Genomic DNA, 11,020 nt, shown 5'->3' with positions numbered 1-11,020 from the left:
AAAATGACGTATTTTTAACTTACGAACGGGTGATTGAATCCCAAATAAATTTGATTTTTGGAACGACCTCATATCTCAGAGCTCTTATTTTAAATCTTGACCGGATCCGGCGACATTGGAGGAGTTGGAGGAAGAAACCGCAAATCTTTAAAAACGCTTAGAGTGGAGAGATCGTGATGATGCTTGGTGGGAAGAATAAGCACTAGTCCTAAATACATGTTTGCTCTCTTTTGGGGAGTTGGAGGGGGGGGGGTAATTTGAAAAATAGAAAAAATGAGGTATTTTTAACTTAGGAACAGGTGATCAGATCTTAATGAAAATTGATATCTTGAAGAGTTTTGTGCTTCAAAGCTCTCATTTAAAATCTCGAACAGATCTGACGACATTGAGGGGGGGGGGGGGTGAGTAGAAGGAGGAAACCGGAAATCTTGGAAAACCTGAAAATTGAGGTATCTTTATCTTAAGAATGAGTAATCGGATCTTAATGAACCTTGATATACAGAAAGATTTTGTGTCTCAGGTGCTCCATTTTCAATTCGAATCGAATATGTGGACATAGGGGGTGGAGATACACTCAGATTCGAATCAAATCTGGGGACATACATGTGGAGATACAATCCTGGAAAACACTTAGAGTGGAGTTGATGGGAAGAATATTCACAAGTTCTAGATACGCTATTGACATAATTGGACCGGATCCGTTCTCTTTGGGGAGTTGAGAGGGGGGAGTTCTAGGGCTTTGGTGAGTTTGGTGCTTCTTGACGTGATGGACGATGAAAATTGGTCAGAAACCTGCACAAATTGACTTGATAACAGTCGTTTCCCCGATTCGACCGTCTGGGGGGCTGGAGGGAGAGGAAAAATTGAAAAAAATGTGGTATTTTTAGCTTACGAATGGGTGGTCGGATCTTAATGAAATTTGATATTTAGAAGGACTTCATGTCTTAGAGCTTTTTTTAAAGCTCGACTGTATCTGGTGATATAAAGGGAAATTGGAGGGGGAAACAGGAAATCTTGGAAAACGCTTAGAGTGGAGAGATCGGGATGAAACTCCGTGGGAAAAATTTAGCACATTTAGCAGGAGTTCACGTCTCAGAGCTCTTATTTTAAATATCGACCAGATCTTGTTACATTGGGGGGGGGGAGTTGGAGGGAAAAGCCGGAAATTTTGGAATACGCTTAGAGTGGAGATATCGGGATGAAACTTGGTGGGTAGAATAAGTAAATTTTGTGGATACGAGATTGACGTAACCAGACTGGTTCCGCTTTCTTTGGGGGATTTAGGGGGTCCAGTGCTTTGGCGAGCTTGGTGCTTCTGGGCGTGCCAGGACGATAAATATTGGTAGGCGTTTCAGGGACCTGCACAAATTGACTTGATAAAGTCGTTTTCCCCGATTTGACCATCTGAGAGGCTAAAGGGAGTGGAAAAACTATAAAAAGTGAGGCATTTTTAACGTACGAATGGGTGATCGGATCTTAATGAATTTTGATATTTAGAAGGACCTCGTGTCTCAGAGCTCTTATTTTATATCCTGATCGTTATCAAACCTCTGATTTTCCTTTTAAATCAATCTATTGATTCTTAGAATTTCGCTAGACCTCATGTCATATGAGCTCTTGGCTCTTCTGACCTCGTCACAAGTGCCATATGAGCTCTTAGCTCTTGTTTTTGGTTGTATTTTTTTTTTTTTTGGTTTAATTTAATATTGTATAAGTACCACTGGATCTTGCTGCATACTCATTCTTCTATTTCCAAGAAGAACGGTTGCGCTAAACAGCTTTTGACATTTTTTTTATATTAAATTTGAATTCTTAGTTCTATTCTAATTCTCTCTAATTCTCTATTTGTTAATTTAGTCTACTTAAAGATAAGAAGATAATATTTATTTTCAAAAGACTATAACAAGCTCTATAGAGCCGAATTCGCTTTATATGGCAGTAAAAGCTAAGAAAAAACAAATTCAAATCAGTACATTCATTCAAACACTTTAAATTAAAAAAGCAAAATCATCAAAGATAAAGGGCAAATCAGTAAACTTAACAATTAAATTACAAAAAAAATTGCGGTAAATAAAAAATAAAAAAGGGTAATAGAGGAAAAGGGGAATTTGACAAGTACATAATCACGGACTATTATTAAGGTGTTCCAGAATAAAGGGGATAAAACTTTTACGAAACCTCTCTTTTACAGCACTTCTTTTTAAATGGTTTGAAATGCTGGAAAGACGACTGGAGAAATGAGGAAACGTAGAGGCAGAAATAGAAGAGATCATACGGCTAGCAGTTGTTTCTTTTGTTGTCAAATACTTCTATTTGATGTTTTTGTATTTTTATAGAACCTTTTCTATCATCATTTCGTAAAAGAATAAAAAAAAAAATGGTTTCAGAATGTCTATATGCAGTTTGGGCTTGATTACAAATGTTTCCAGAATCCTATAAATCAAGACAGTGTTTTCCATTCCCCCCCCCCATATCCAGTGTAGGCTAAAAAATAAATTTTCATATACGAAAAGAAGTGACTAAAATAAAGTAAAAAATTATATAATAATGCATTTCCTGAAACTTTCTTGCTACAGCTGGGATCGAGCCTCAGACTAAACATTCCCAGACGCGGCTTTATCTACTACGCTTTTACCAGGTGTCTGATCTGGATTTTAATAATACACCTGAAATGGATGTAGCTTGCCTCTGACAGAAATGACATCATATCCAAGAATAATAAGTGTCAGTGCAACCATTATGTCCCTCTTTACTTTCGGATTTAAAACAACCGATTCCTTTATAAACCTAGAAATGGTGCTATTTTGAAGAATACATGCCAAGAAAAGAATTTATACTTTAAAATATACAGACAAATTGGCAAAAAGAGTGCAATTCCTGTCTGTCAATGGAACGGTTACAAGGAGACGAAAAAGAAAGCAAAAACTATGAAAGTGTGCAAATCGACAACCCTGACTAGGCAAGATTAATTGTTCAAAGATTTACTTCTAATAGCTAAAGGGTAAAATTATTCAAAAGTTAGAAATATGATGAATTTATAATATCTTTTTCAATTTATACTATTATGATGTGTAGCATAAGAATAGAATTAATACAAATTAAATATACGTTACAGAAATTTAAGAGCTGAAAAGATGAGTTGTAGTATCACAGTATTTAAGCCAAGATATTCACCCAGAATAGTTCATTCTTCTTTTTTTTTTCCTCAGGGCAGACCAGGAAAACCCCTTATATGCGGGTAAATAATGACAAAGGAACGGTTTCTGCAATTATAACTCAAACAAAATATCGTAATACCATAATGTTGCATAGTCTTATAGAATTCAATGAGGTAATTTGATATAGATTGTTTACTCAGCGCTGCTTTCTGATTCAAGCGAACGACGAGGTTTACGAAACATTGTATTCTAGAAGATTTTAACAGATAGTTTTTCTTAAACATCACTTATTAGTGAGAAATAAAGTCAAAGAATTTACTGTCTAGAAGCAAATGTCTTCATCGGGTGTAAGTAAAGTAACAATAATAATGTGGGTCTTTTATTCAGCTTCAGCCTATTCGTTGTTATTCAGCTTCAGCCTGTTCGTAGCCTGCTTCAGAGAAGCAGGCAGCTAACTAAGTCCAATGTGTGCTGTTCGTTCTTTACTAAATTTCAGTCATTTGTACAGGCATGATACAGATGAAACTTATATAATTCCTGTTTTAAAGAAGCAATATTCAAAATACGTTTGTTTCAAGTTATGTTGTAAATAGTTTCTGTCAACATGGGCTAGAGGGTCGTTCTTTACTATAATTGTCCCACATGCATCCTATCAAAATTTTGAAATAGCCATTTTGTTCAAAATAGTCTAAAATTCAAATTACTATAACTTAGGGGTTGAGAAATTCTCAATAGTCCCCGGGGCAAGGTATTTGACTTATGTAAATTACGTCTCGCTAGAATGCAGCTTACCTGTAAGGACAATATTCCCCAATCTGTCATCCTTCATCAGGCAGCGAAGTACTATAGGCCAGGGTTCGTTTTTTTTACTATAATAAAGTGTGAACAAAACTTCTATTAATAGCTACTACATGATATCCACCATCTTGAAAAATAATACCGCTGCAATCCTGATTAATATAGAAATCACAAACAGGAAAAAATCTAAGGATTTTTCTTATTTAGAATAGTAAGAAATGAAGTTCAGAGAATCAAGCAGCTAACTAAGTCAAGTATATGTCATGGTTTGTTCTTTACTATGTTTCAACCAACTCTATTATACCATTTATGATTAAATCACCTTTTACATAAAATCGTTGATTAAATCGAACAAAAAACAAAACTAATTTTTAAATTTTCAGGTATTTTTCTAGTTTGATTTAAAAAAATAATTCTATTGCTCAGATACCCTAAATATTTTTGAAGTCTCCTTAGTATAATTAGCGATTCTGTATTGATGTAATTATGACCAACATTATAATATCGCATTTACTTTTACACCATATAAGGGTTATAACCTAAGATTATGACGTCATTCATAAATTTTGTACATGAAAGTACAGTTTTTCGTTAAAAAAATTTATTCTATTTTAAAAACTATCTTAGCAAATTGGACAAGGCTATTATATACATCAATTTCCTTTAAAATGAGCCATTAAATAGCTCTCTATGATGTTCCATTGCCCCGCTAGTTGCGGAGGGAACAAAATAAAGATTCCCTATATGCAGAATATCTTAGTTCAAGCAATCTTTCATATTTTTCAAGCCAATGGACTTTCTTAGTTATTCAAGCCAAGGAGCTGTATGTTTCCTGTATAAGGGTTTCTAGCTAGGCAATTCTAATAGTATACGTTGTGGTTAGATCTGACTCTATTTCTAGGAGTTATGGGCTACTGTATCATTAAAAAGACTTAAATAAAAAAAAGACAGGAAACAGTCTGAGGTTAGAAGACAAGCGACAATGAGAATCCATATGTAGAACCCTGCCGCCTGCAACTCTAGCGCGTAAAGAATTAGCTTCGACTGTTTCTTTGTTTTTATACTATCTTTTGTTGAAATTATTTTCAATGGTGTTTAGAAGTAAGTAGAATCTCTATAAATAGTTGTAATATATTTAGCTTTGAAGTAGGTGCACAAATTTATCACAAAATCAATTTAGCTGCACATCCATTACAAACTATTGAGGATGAAATTGAGCTATGGCCAAATTTACTTTTTATACCCCAATGAAGCTGTTTAGGAATGCGCCCTTTTAAGGCTAAGACCTTTTTTATTATCTAAAACTTTCGTCTTAAAATTTTTTAGTTAACCAGTCTCCAGTTTTAGGTGTGTCCAGCGTTCAATAGGAGGATATTCCGAAAACGTTGATTTTTTCTTTAAACGAGCTCCTTTTACCATGTAATTCGTAATATTATATTGGGTTGCTATGGGCAATTTTGAAACTACCCCTAGCACCCCCTGAGGGGAGTTATATTTATTATTAAAGTATTGCAATTAGGTTGATCCGTACAGTGATATCTCCTTTAAATTCTTATTTATTTATTAGATGTATTATTAAGTACGCTGATAAATGGAACATCATTATTAAAATTGAGTGCTTTGTAGTTTACCTGAAATCCTTGGATTTGAACATTTTATTTTCACTAACCGTAGGGGAAGGGGGAAGTCACCATTTCTTCAAAGGGCAATTTGTTTTTACTTTTCGAATGAGATGGTGTGAAATTCTCAATTATTAGGTAATGCACTGTCCATCTATTCGTTTAATCTTACAAATGGCTGTTCTTGATTTTTTTTTATTTGTATTTTTGTTCTATGTTCACTGATCTTTTCCTCTTTTTAAGGGTGAAATCGGTGCAGTACATGGCAAAATCAGGTCGTGGAATTTGTTTGTTTATAAGTATTCACAGGATTCATTAAAGGTCAAGTTGTCTGATCCAATCGTTCCCATGGAAGTGGAAAATGAGTATGATTTTCTTTCTTTCATTAAAGCATAAAATATGTATAGAATATACAGTACTTATGTCTTTCCACGTCTAGAGGAGCATAAGGCAGCAACGGTAGATGCCCAATTAAGCCTGTCTCTTCACAGGGACTAGAGCCTACTCGGGTAGTTTTAAGACTTTTCACCTCTTTCTTGTGAGGCTGACCTAGTGTATTGCGCTCTTTTCCCCTCCTATAAAGACCGGGGTGATCATAAGGCAGCAACACTAGATACCCAGTTAAGCCTCTCTTTCCACAGGGACTAGAGCCTACTCGGGTAGTTTTAAGACTTTTTGCCTCTTTCTCGTGAGGCCGATCTAGTGTGTTGCGCTCTTTTCCCCTCCTTTAAAGACCATGTTGTGATTCACCACAATAGCTTTGAGCTGACGTTAGTTTGTCAGTTTAAAAAAAGCTTAATTAAATAAAGCAAAGAGGTACAAAATGCTAGCAACAGCGAAAATCCAAGGTAGCAAGTGTTAATTCAGGGTCAGCACATTTAGCTGTAAAGAAATGTCAAGCTACAAAATTGTTCATTAAGGGACAAATAAAGTAATGCACAAAGACACCCCTCCCATGCCCAAATTGAAATATCAGCATCTAGGAATAAGTTATGGGATATCTCCCTTTTTTATAAGGTTTGAACCTGTGTGTACATTTGGTAAAGGGAAAATGGTGCTCTATAGTTGTACCGATTATTAGAAGAAGGAAAGAAGGAATTATTGAAAGGAAGATATCCTTCTTTCTTTCCAATACAGAAAATATTCCAAAAGACCCTTTTCCTGAAACTCTAGGAAAGGAAAATTTTGGAAACTCTTCAGAAAGGAAAATTCTTCGAAAAGGAAAAATTCTTTGATTAGTAGCTACCTGATACAGAGATAGGGAGCTCTAGCAACATTTTGGTAGATATATCATAATAACGCGCACAGGGCTTCTAGGGAGCCAATTTTTATTAGAAAGCCAATTATTATCGCAAGTGTTGTTTTCTTTCAATCTAGTGTGTAAATCTTTTTATACCCTTGGTAATCCTTTTCATGATTCATATGTCTTGTAAATCCTTAAGGTTTCGTTTCACAGCCTTTTTAGCGTCGTATTTTATTGAACTTTATAATCAATATTCATGTCTAAACGTTTTGTGGCTAATATTCCTTCTAAAATTTGAGTTAAAATTGTAATGAATAATTTAATTTCAACCATTTCAAACCTCTGAAAAACAAAATTTTGATGCCTTTTTTTATTTTCTTTTATACTGTATTAGAAAAAGAGAGTAAAAACATAATTTATTTTTATTAAAATAAATAAATGAAATAGTTAAGAAATTATTTATTAATTAATAAAACCAAAAAGTATAAAAAGGTTTAATAATGATAATTAAATAATGATAATTAAAATAATTAACAACAGTTAAACAGTTAAAATAATAAGTTATTAATTAACTAATGAATTGAAAAAATAATGTGTTAATGAAGGAAAATTTTGTCCGGTAATTTTTCGGGAGACAGGAAGGGGAGGGGGATATGATCAAGAGTTTGTCTCGGGCTCATAAGATGCCAGTTTTAATCTCTTTTTTCTTTTCTTTTTTTCTGTGTGTGTATGTATGTGTCTTTATATGTGTATTTGTGTCTATTAAATACTTGACCAAACGAAGTGTCATCTGTTGCAACTGCTATAATAATGCTTTAATTAGCAACTCGTTGCAACACAAAGCACCCTGAGTCCAACACATCAGCGTCTGCTCCTCCTCAATTCATTCTGTTCAGAGCTTTGCTCTCCACTTCTTCCTATGAAGTTTCTACTTCCTCTGAATGTTTGATCAAAATCTCTTCATATCCATTTGTGGATGTCCTCCTTTCTATTTGGCCTTAGCTGGATTTTCAAAAAGTACGAGTTTTGGCTGCCTATAATCCTTCATTCGCGAAAAGAGGCCTACACATGTTAACAAACAATTTGAGAGGAGGAAACTGTGGTTCATAGAGAAAGAAAACTGTAACTGCCTTTTCCTTTTTTTTAGTTTTCTTATGAAGAATATCTAAGCTTAATCTGACCACGTATACTAAGTCATTTTTAATCGATACCTTTAAGATGTAGAAAGCAACCTGAGTGTATTTAAACATGTTTATAGTTTTGTTTTCCTGCAAAAAAATAAATATCATCAAATAAGATCTACTAACTGTTGACACTTTACGATGAAATTGACAGAGCTTACTGATTAAATGTTGACATTACTGATTAAATGTCCGCTTGTTATCAAGCTATTCTTGTCATAAATTTGGCCAACAAAGCCATATTTTGATTAATAGAGACTATCATCTGTAATGCTACGGTTTACGTAAATTGTCCGTTTTGCTCTCAAGTGTATAATCAAAATCGTTTAAAATTTTATCAGTGTCATAACTTATCCTGTATGACTTATCCTTGTCATAAATTTGACCAACAAAGACATATTTTTACTAATAGAGACTATCATCTGCTATGCTGCGATTGACGTAAATTGTCTTGTTTTCCTCTAAAGTGTATAATCAAAATCGATTAATTTTTCTTTTTTGTTTGCGTTTTGACATTGAGGAAACTTATAATTGAAAAAAAGGAGCTCGAGTTGGTAAACTCCCATTCTAAATTTTTGGAGTGTCATCTTTAGGAATTGTTAATTATTAAACCGTGATCCAACAATCAGGTGAAACAAATAATCACCCGTGTAGGGTTTTGACTTTCTACCGGGTTGAGGAGGTACGCATATGGAACTATGCGAAACACAACTTCAGTTAAAACCTTGGTTGAGCATCCGTTCTATTTTGGGTGTATGTATTTTTTGTTCTAATTTTTATTCCAGGATAGCTTGGATACCTATCGAGTATCATACGCACCCTTTATCGTCATTGAATTCTCTCACTACGGACATTTGGGCGTTTGGAACAACTTTATGGGAAATTTTTTCATTCGGCTGTCGCCCATTTAAAGATGTCGCTCTTAAAGAAATAACAAAGGTAGATTCAAAAGTATATCCTTGCTTCTATTTGGTACTAATACTTAACAGAATATAGTTTAATATAGTCATAAAAATGATTGACCCCATAAAATAGGTAATGGAGAAAAGTGAGAAAGTACGGAGTCGTTGGTGTTGATTATGATGTACCAAACATCTTGTTGGAAAATCATCGCTATATATTTTCATTATTTTCTATTTTTCTTTTTTTTTATATATATTTCTATTTCTTGTTTTCTACTAAATATATGTATTTATATATTTATATTTATTAATACAGGACGTATTCATTCAAGTACTGATCTATATTAATTACTAATGTAGGAAAACACTCTTCCTTTTCTCTTTTTTTTATGTGTTTGTGCTGTTGCTTTGGTGATTTCTTTTTTCATAATATATATATATATATATATATATATATATATATATATATATATATATATATATATATATATATATATATATATATATATATATATATATATATATATATATACATATCTATATATCTATATCTTCTATATATATAAAAATAAGTTGTCTGTCCGTTACGCCAGATTATATCTATATATATAAAAATAAGTTGTCTGTGTGTGGATCTGTGGATGGATCAGGTGACGTCACCTGAAAAAACTGGATCAGGTGACGTCAAAACTGAAAAAACTAAAAAAAGGCAAAAACTACAAAAAAAAACTAAAAACTAATAAAAAAAATAAAAAAGCTAAAAAACTAAAAAAACTAAAAAAAGGCAAAAACTACAAAAAAAACTAAAAACTAATAAAAAAGCTAAAAAACTAAAAAAACTAAAAAAAGGCAAAAACTACAAAAAAAACTAAAAACTAATAAAAAAAATAAAAAAGCTAAAAAACTAAAAAAACTAAAAAAACTAAAAAAAGGTAAAAAACTAAAAAAACTAAAAACTAAAAAAAACTAAAAAAAAAGGAAAAAACTGAAAAATAAGCTAAAATAAAGGTAAAAACCAATAAAAAACTAAAAAAAAAACTGAAAAAACTAAAAAAAGGCAAAAACTACAAAAAAAACTAAAAACTAATAAAAAAAGTAAAAAAGCTAAAAACTAAAAAAACTTAAAAAACTAAAAAAAGGTAAAAAACTAAAAAAAATAAAAAATAAAAAAAAATAAAAAAAAGGAAAAAACTGAAAAATAAGCTAAAATAAAGGTAAAAACCAATAAAAAACTAAAAAGAAAAAAAGGAAAAAACTAAAAAAAATTTTCATCTAAAAAACGAAAAAAAACTAAAAAAGGTAAAAACTAAAAGAACTAAAAAAGAAAAAAATAAATGACGACACTCAAAGAGAAAGCGACCAGGACAAAAGGAATGTTCGATTAGCAATCAACAAAGCACCGGGACACAGGGAGTATAAATGACGACCAGGACATAAGTAAAAAAAAAAACTATCTATATATATAAAAATAAGTTGTCTGTGGATCTGTGGATCGTGGATCAGGTGACGTCACCTGAAAAAACTGGATCAGGTGACGTCAAAACTGAAAAAACTAAAAAAAGGCAAAAACTACAAAAAAAAACTAAAAACTAATAAAAAAAATAAAAAAGCTAAAAAACTAAAAAAACTAAAAAAAGGCAAAAACTACAAAAAAAAACTAAAAACTAATAAAAAAGCTAAAAAACTAAAAAAAAGGCAAAAACTACAAAAAAAAAACTAAAAACTAATAAAAAAAATAAAAAAGCTAAAAAACTAAAAAAACTAAAAAAACTAAAAAAGGTAAAAAACTAAAAAACTAAAAAAACTAAAAACTAAAAAAAACTAAAAAAAAGGAAAAAACTGAAAAATAAGCTAAAATAAAGGTAAAAACCAATAAAAAAACTAAAAAAAAAACTGAAAAAACTAAAAAAAGGCAAAAACTACAAAAAACTAAAAACTAATAAAAAAAGTAAAAAAGCTAAAAAACTAAAAAAACTAAAAAAACTAAAAAAAACTAAAAAAAGGTAAAAAACTAAAAAAAATAAAAAATAAAAAAAAAACTAAAAAAAAAGGAAAAAACTGAAAAATAAGCTAAAATAAAGGTAAAAACTAATAAAAAACTAAAAAGAAAAAAAGGAAA

Source organism: Artemia franciscana, chromosome 18 (assembly GCF_032884065.1).
Source record: "Artemia franciscana chromosome 18, ASM3288406v1, whole genome shotgun sequence".
Taxonomy (NCBI): domain Eukaryota; kingdom Metazoa; phylum Arthropoda; class Branchiopoda; order Anostraca; family Artemiidae; genus Artemia; species Artemia franciscana.
Note: the sequence above shows the minus strand (reverse complement) of the source record.